This window comes from Coturnix japonica, chromosome 2 (genome assembly GCF_054131305.1).
Source record: "Coturnix japonica strain WE chromosome 2, WE-NBRP24, whole genome shotgun sequence".
In the NCBI taxonomy this organism is placed as follows: domain Eukaryota; kingdom Metazoa; phylum Chordata; class Aves; order Galliformes; family Phasianidae; genus Coturnix; species Coturnix japonica.
In genome coordinates this window covers 78148416-78157522 of record NC_140664.1, presented here as the reverse complement: position 1 = coordinate 78157522, position 9107 = coordinate 78148416, and positions in this window count along the sequence as shown.

Here is a 9107-nt window from a genome sequence, read left to right as displayed (position 1 = left end):
CCTCAGTCTGGGATGACTTAAATTGTTCTCCCAGTGAGACACTTAGCAAACTACAGAGGATGAGTAGAGCACAGTGAATTCTTCTGATGCTTCTCCTGCCTATTCATGCAACAAAACTGAAATCATCAGAGATATGTTAATTGCAGGAGCCTCAAAGCAAAACTAGATAATACTTCCCAAGGGAGGAGGGTTCACCACGTTTCCTGCTGTCACCAAACGATGAGTAACAGTTACTGCATGGGACCTGAGATATGATACAATAAATTATACTTGCTATTTGCATATTCACACCAGCACATGAAAATAAAAGGCAATGGACTACAGGTAAATTTAAGCTGGGAGTGACATTTACTGGTCATTAAGGAAAGTATTAAAATACAATTTTTTTCTGCCTTGTGGATGTTCTCTTTTCCTTATGATTTCTTCAGCATTGTAAACCTCCTTGGTATTTGTGAATAGGCAAGCGTTACCTCATAAGGGCACTTGGGAAACATGCTCCTTATTAGAGCATTGGTATAGCAGTTCAGGTGAAGAGCCAATTCCACATGGTAGCTATGAAAAAAGTTGTGTTTGTGTGTTACAGTTAGTTTCATTATGGAAGGCAAGATGATAAATGGTACAAGCCATGCTGCCCAGCTGGCTGCTCAGGAAGGTGGGAAGGCAGGCAGGAAAGAAGGAAGGCAAGCAAGCAGAAAGGTAGTAATGAAAGCAGAATGGCAGGCAGGCAGAATAGAAGGGAAGCAGGCAGGCAGAAAGGAAGATGGGAAGGAAAGGAAGGAAAGGAAGAAGTAAAAATCTTATGTTTTCTTTGTCAAATCAAGGCAGTTATTTAAACACTATTACTGTAACTAAAATACGGCTCCCAATGTCAAAGACTCCTAATGGCCATGACCTGACATGTCAGTTCAGTAAAGTGGTGCTGTTCAGGAAATCAATTAAACCCATAGGTAGGTTAAGTTCTGAGCAATTTTAGACACAAAATAACATGAATAAGCACTCTTACTCTTAAGAAGTGGTTCTTATGCAACTGAGCAAGGTTTTTATGTCTGTACCAGACCTGCTTGCAACCGCAGGAGTTTAAGAGCATGAAGGACATTTTATCTAGTGTAGACTGGCACCTTTTGTCAAAACAGTACTTAAGCACTCGTTTGTGAGGCAAAACATGTGTTTTAGTGTTAATGGAGCCAAAGGGAAAGTTTGAACATTGTGTAGGATGAGGGACAAGCTTCAGAAAAGTCTAAGGAATACCTTTAAGACTTCAAATACTACAGTCCCATGTAAGCCTCTCAGAAGTCCTAGTAGCCTCTGTCCAGACCAAAAAAAAGCACAAAGTCAAAGCCTCCATTGTTGAATCCTATTTCCCATAGGGCTCAACACAGGCAAAAAGAGAAGGCCAATGTCCTGAAGAAGGCAGGCATGCCTGTGAGCCACTGTGTTCTGCCTGAGCTCTACCTGAGTCAGAAGAAATCTACAGTGCAATTTGCTGGATTTCCTTTTCTGCTTCTGATGGACTGCCTATCCACAGTCTCTTTCTTTACCTTTGTCCATCACTGGCTCGTATTGAGCAAGACAGTGGGCAAATGTGGTAGGAAAAAACTGAAGTTCCTGGCAGCTGTCTAGCATTGCCTTTTGTTTCAGGAATAACTACTTTATGCAGGTTTCAGGCAACAAAGCTGGCAGAAAACAAGTGAAATTTTTTCTGGGTTGGCAAAATGCAAAGTATTCTTTGGATGGATTTAAATAAAAGCCTGCGCTCTGCTCTTGTCATATAACAGCCCCAACACTCAGAATAAATGATAATATACCAGATAGTGCATGTATTTGACAGTCTGACTCCTTATTCTTCAGTCTTTATGGTTCTCTGATTGTCTCTTTCTTAATACTGCCTCCTGACTCCCTGTAATGGAAATCAGCCACAGCAACTGTCTGAATTTCAGCCAGTTGTCCATAATCTGAGTTTATGATATGTTTCATATAATATTAAGTCTGTACTTGCGTACTTTCCCTACTAAAAAAAAAAAAAAAAAAAGTTACTTGCAAATTCACAAGTTATGTATTGCTTATCCATGACTGGTAAAATAAAACAGGAACCAAACAACCAACCAAACAAAAAGCCTAGGATACTGTGTACTACCTGTGTGTGAAGGATACAGCTGACTTTGTCGAACTGCAATAAAACTTTCAGGTGTTATCTGAACCTTCTCCTCAGCTTGGACGATCAGCTAATGACAATGATTACAACTGAAACACGCACACTATGTCTTTCAGCTTTAGGTTTCGAGGAAACGTTGATCTTTTCTCCTGTGAGTGAGTCTGGTTCCTGACAACCAGGTCAGGTATTTATCAGCTCCCATCTGGGTTAACTAAATTCCCTGTGCCTAAAGCAACTCATCAGCTCTGGCAGCCACAAAACCCAGCTTTCTGCTGTCTACAGAGTCTGTTCACTGGAAATATTCCAAATTCTCCTTCCAAGTAAAGGTGTTTGGTTTTTTTTTTCCCTATTTTAATGACCACAACAAGGATTGTATGACATCAGCTAGGACCTTCATCCTAAGCTACAGGAGTGGTATTTGAGACAATCTCAGGTTTCTGAACAGCAGTTCAAAAACCCTAAAACCAGTGGCATCTAAGAATGCAGGGTTCTGAGAAGACCTTCGACTCTCCTGAATTTGGAGTCATCAGCACATCATAAAATCGAGTTCTGTCTCCTTTTCTTTAACAGTGTCTGTTGCAGTTGGAAAGATTAGCATGGTGGAATAGCAAAAGAGACAAAAAGGAAAAGAATGCCCATTCATATTCAAAAATCTAGGCTTACAGGGAAAAGCTCTACAAAGGGGGGATCTCCAGAAAGAGATCCTTCCCCAGTGGCAGTCAGCCTTTAAATGGGGTCTAGGAGAGGTGCAGCCAGGCTCCACCCCTTCAGGTCACACAGCTGAATTGCCTTCACTTGTGCTCCCAGGGCTGACCGGTCCTTTCCCCAATTGATCAATCAGTGGTTCAGGCTGTGACTCGATAGTTCCCATACAGTGCCTTACAGTGTAAATGGTCTCACACCTCTTCCCATGCTACTAAAGCGAGACCACTGCACCCACGCAGCCTTGCCTTGCAAATAGCAACTGGAGAACTGTATGCAGAAGACTTCAGAATAAGACCTCTAGAGAACCAACCAGCCTATGATCAGACAGCATAAAAGGTGCCGTATCTCTGCTAGATACTTCTGACCTGTGGTTGGCATCCAAATCCCCATTGCATTACAGTTGGATGTGTGTCCTCCTGGAATTGTAGAAGAGAGGGCAAGGAGCATGACGTGCACAGTGCCTCAGCCACCACAGGTCACACTCCTGCATTATTAGCAGAAGCCAAGGAAGAAGGCAGATTTGTCATAACATGACAGGGTGTGACATGGGACAGCTGAGATATAGGAACATATCTGCTGTCCCCGTTGTTCTAGAGAGCTGCCTGCACTGCCTCATACCCATGACACAATATGCAGAAAAAAAGGCTTTGGTGAGGAACTTAAAATAATTCTGAGCTATGAGCCTCGGTGCTTTTTTTTTCTGTGCAGGAGGCAAGACTAGGGACTGTATCTTTCTGCACTGGAGCAATTTATGAAGAACATTATTTGTTAGATATAAATATAGTGCAGAACTAAAGGAACTGCATTTTATACAGGTTGCTCTGAAAGTAATGCCTCCTATTTATTTCAATGGAAACTACAACAAATGCAAAGAGCACAATAATGTTAGAGAAAATTCTCAGCTACAAAACACTATTTTTCAACACAGTCACTAACAACCACTAGTTACACATTTTTGCCAGAGATGCACAGGAGCTCTTCAATTCATGGTGTGACAGCTGTTCATGGCTGTGAAGAACATGGCTGATCTTTGACTTTGCTGTCACCACTGCTGAAATGCACCACCTACTGCCTCACTGTGCTCACGTCCACTGTTTGGTCTCCATAAATGTTCAGCAGGTGTCAGTAAATGTCAGTGAGAGCCATCTTTTGTACATAGAGGAATTCAGTGACATACCTTTGGTTTATGCACACTTCTACATCAGACTGATCAGACTTGGCCAGACTGCCCCTCTGCTGCCATTTGTTGCACAGCAACAACATGTAATGGAGTACTGATTGGAAGGCTCACCCTCTACTGCCATACCACTAACATCCACCAACAAAACAAGAGGCATTACATTCAGAGCATCCCTCATACATTGCTGCCTTTTGTATACGTCTTCTGCTTTTTACTGCCTATTTTTATCGATTGTCTTCTACATCATTGCTATTATTGATACATCCTTGCCATTTTGGTGGTGTGTCCACGACAACACTACTTCTGTACATGTGCTACATAGCTACTTTAAGAATGTGTAGGCAGCCTAGTGAATCTGAGCAATTTCAGAGTTATTGCACACGTAAAGAACAATCCTGCACTGCTGGAGCAATACAGCCCTCCTCAGCCCCCCAGTTGTGCTACTGTTTCTCAAGCTGCATGCACACTGGCAGGGAAATATGAACATACACACCATGAAAGCAAAAGGAGCTGTAGGACCGGTGCTGTCTGAATAAATTTAAGAGCCCCCAAGTTTCAAATGAAACGGAGTGACACAGTCTTGTAAAAACTACCATCAGGGAGAAAGAGAAATGTATTAGGATGCTTGTAGGTCATTGTTAATTAAAAAAGCATCTGATTATCATTAACATAAGTTGTCACTGAAGGAAGTGAGCCCTTCATTGCAGGAGACAAACTGGCTGAGTTGGCTTAAATCATCTGAAGTACATGTACCATGTGATGGAACCAGCAAAGAAACTGAAGGCAAATTATAACGCTGCATGTGGGTAACTAATTCAGAAAACAGTTAAGCTGATGTTGAACGTCAGTGTTTTGTTCAATTGCAGTAGTGCCAGCACAGGCAATGGTTGAGTTAAAGCTCCAAGAGCAGTAAATTTCTTACAGCTGAAGACAACATTCCCACATTTTCAAAAGCTAGAAAATTTTTTAAAAAGCAATGCAAAAAGTCATAAACTCTTTATAGGTATATCTAAGAAAACGAAAGCCCTGGCACATAGATTAATTTGTATTTCTTCACTTGCCAGACAGGTCTGTGCCAAACCCTGTTATATTTCTATTTAACGATTCTTTCCTACAGATATTTCCACCTAGCTGGAATTTGACTCGGAGGTGTTTGGTCTTCCTCTTGCTCCAGAAGTCACTCTGCTTTACTCTCGTATTGCTTGTGGCTATACCAAGAATAGCCCTGTGACTGACACAGCTTCCAAAGCACTTTTTGTTTCAAACTCCTCACTCTGGAGGAAAATCATCAAATGGAGCAGGAAAAGCTTTAAAGGCTACACAAATCTTGTCTTTAATTTCTGTGATACACTATGGTACAAGTGGAGAAGATCTGTCTCAGCATGGATCTTAAGCACACGTTCCCTCTTTCTGCGTCTATATGGAGGTTAGCAGCTGGAGTTTTGGGGTCATTTTACTAAGTCACCTCATTAAGTAACGGTTGCATTATTGAGCTGGAATCTTCACGTAGTCTCTTTGTTTCATCTAGCAAGAGCACTGCTGCAGAACTGAGCAACTAGGTGATGTGTGCAAATCGATGTAGTTCTCCTCACTTTGTTGGAGCTAAACTGATTTACATGAACCATGCATTTGTCCCATCTTGTGTAAATGTGGCTCTCAGGATACTGCATCCCTTCTCTAAATTCATGTTTTTATATCTGTTCATTCTATCAGATCACTAACTATTAAATAAACACATTATGATAAATTAATAGCTAGTAGAGTTTAGTAAAGAGCAACTTCCTCTATGGATACAGACTACGTTAACCACTAAGATGCTTCTGGAAAATGTTCCCTTTTCCCCTCTTTGGTTTACCTCTAGCAGCCACCCTCCCTTCACCAGAAGGTTTCTGGTGCCTTCTCTTTTCTCAACAGCTCTTGCACCTGCAAGTGCTGTCAATGCTGAAACTCTCCGTGCTATTACAAATGTGGTTTGTTCACCTTAAAACTTGAATCCCCTTGTATGGAGGAAATGTGTATGTGATTCTTCCTCTCTGCTCTGCTCTCTTGAGACTCCATCTGGAGTATCGCATCCAGTTCTGGGGCTCCCACCACGAGAAGGACATGGAGCTGTTGGAGAGGGTCCAGAGGAGGGTCACAAAGATGATCAGAGGGCTGGAGCACCTCTCCTACAAGGACAAGCTGAGAGAGCTGGGGCTTCAGCCCAGAGAAGAGAAGGATCCAGAGGGACCTAATAGCAGCCTTCCAGTACCTGAATGGTGCCTACAGGAAAGCAGGGGAGGGATGTTAAATAATAGCAAGCAGTGACAAGTGCAAACAGTTTTAAACTGGAAGAGGGGACATTTAATCTAGTTATCAGGAAGAAATTATTTACTGTGAAGGTAGTGAGAGCCTGGAACAGGTTACTCAGAGAGGTTTGCAGCTGCACCCTTCCTGGGAGCACTCAAGGCCAGACTGGATGGGGCTTTGTGTAACCTAGTCTAGTGGGAGGTGTCCCTGCCTACAGCAGGGAATTGGAACTAGATGATCTTTCAGGTCCCTTCCAACCCAAATCATTCTAAGATTCTGTGATTTCAAGCAAGCAGACCCTAGCTAGAATTACAACCTAAGGATATATCATCTCTGGCAGAGCAGGCCCTGGTCTTGGGGAGGTCCTAAGCAAATAAAAAAAAATACACTTGAGGGGCAGGTTTGTTGACTAGTGGTTAATATTTTGAACCCATTGGACATTAAGTTTGTGCTTCTTATATTAACATGATTACCTGATAGGAAAAGAAGCATGGGGCACTCTTTTGAAACAGGTCTTGAGTAGTTAATGTCTATGCAGATGATCATCATGGTTTGCCTTTAGGAAGGCTTGCTCTTCAGACTATTCTCACACTCACCCAGAAGCTCAGACTCTTCCAATGGGATCCTAAAATCACAAAAGCAGTCTCTATCCTCAATTTAAAGGAGGGCATCTTTTACTTTTCATTCCCAAATGGCTCAGTGCCTGAGTTAAAGAGGAAAGCCTATTTTGTTTTGGTTTTTTATGCAGATATTCAATGATACTGTACTAGGAATGTATAAAGAAGGCTCAATTGTGTATAAATTCTTTGGGGAAAATGTTTGTTGACATGAACAGGATTTTTTGCCCGAGTAAGGTCTGCAAGATTTGGTCTGATAGGTGTCTTGAGGTTTTCTGCCACAACAGTGCTGAGATGACAGCTACAGTGACAGCAGCAGCGAATCAGACATTTTTAGCCTGTAAACCCAGCTCACACATGGGCATACTGGAAAGCCCACTTCCTACTCTGGACAGGTACATTTACATATGCAAAACAAAGCTTCAGTTGTCTTAAAAATGTAAATTAGCCTCCGATGTGTCTGCTTGTGAACACATGCCCCAGAATTAGCTAACGTGCCCTGAACACAGATTTTTACTATACTCAGAGAAAGTCATGTCTTCAAAGGAAAATAAAGAAGAGATTTCTTGTTGACTTTGCTCTTATTCTATCTATTCTTGGAAAACTGAGGACATATTTCATTTATGAAAAGCTACTTCAACTAGCTAAGCAATCAAGTTAGAGGCACCTCAGTAGTAACATACCGCCTTTGTCATTTTTCATACACTTCTGTATTTTATGTACTGCACTGATATGGAGCTTTTCTTGAAGAGTTTTCTCTGAATCACTAAATAGTTGAACAGACTGTCACTAGAAAACGCTTTGGAACTTTTACGAGCGTACTTTTATTGTAAATATTCATTTACAGCAGAGCTATTTCAGTACCAGAGCTTAAGAAACAGTGCCATGAAAATTCTTAGCTAGAATAGTCTATAATTTGTTGGGTTTATTTAGTAAAACTCTCAGTCACAGATGGCAAATTTTAGTCAGAATTAATAAACATATAAGCATGTTGATTTGCAGTATTATTTCATCTTGTTCTCCTCTTCTGTGTATTCATAAAATCTTTGAAAACCTTAAGCTTTATCACTGTCTCTTAGAAAAAACATAATCATGGTATGAAATTAGCTTTCTCTCACTCTGTCTGTTGGGATCTCAGTGCACTTCTAGCTAATATGCAAATAACTGTTTTCCTGCATAACTTGTCCCTCTCCTTGAAGACAGGAATAGTGTGGCAGAAGATGATAAAAGTTTTGTGGCTAAATAAGTTGCCCCTGAGCTGCACGCAGAGCACTGGTATGTCTTCAAGCTCCACTTACGCCAGCTAAGACTGTGCTCTTGCATGTCATGCTTCAGACTGCTACTTGAATTTTCCTTCAAGGTCACACATGACTGTTTCTGGGGATGTGAAAGGGATGAACTCCAGAGTGACTGTTAATGTGAACCTGGTCAACACCCTGAGTGATATTTAAGCCACAGAGAGAAGCCAAATCTCCCTTCTGTTAATTCAAGTGATGTCTCAGCCACTTCTGGAGAAGTTTAGAACAGTGCCCAAGAAATAAGTCATGGGAGGGGTCCTGGTGTCATCTCCTTTGATTTGGTTGGTTTCCAGTGTCCTAGCCAAGGTTCACCTGGTGCCTGGTGTCTCAACCACTCCTGGAACTAGAGCCAACTACAAATATCAGTAAGTGATAGGGGAGACTGTCCCTTCCCTTTTTTGCTTTCATACTATAAATAGGAGCTAGGAGGGGATGGCCCTTTGGTTTTTTGCTTTGACACTATAAATAGGGGCTACTGGGAGGATGGCCCAGGCCTCTTCTTAGTATCCTACTGATGTTAATTCTTTTTCCCTCTTATGTATGAACCTTGAGTGTTGTTTCCCCTTAATCTGACAGGGATGATTTGTCAATGTGGTTCCCTTCTTCCCTTCACAGGTGGGACATGAAAAGGTGCACTGAGATGAAAAAGCCCATCCGCCACACTGTACAGAGGGGCAAGCACAAGGCCCCAGGTAATAACTCTAAGCCACTGGCTTCCTTTGCTAAGAGTTTCCTCTTTTCATTAGGCTAGAGAAGGTGACTGAATTTATTAGCCTAAACTGGGCTGGAACTGATGAGATTTACAGTGATATATAGAAGAAACACCGAGTTGGAAGAAAAAAAAAGATGAAAAATTGAAATGATAA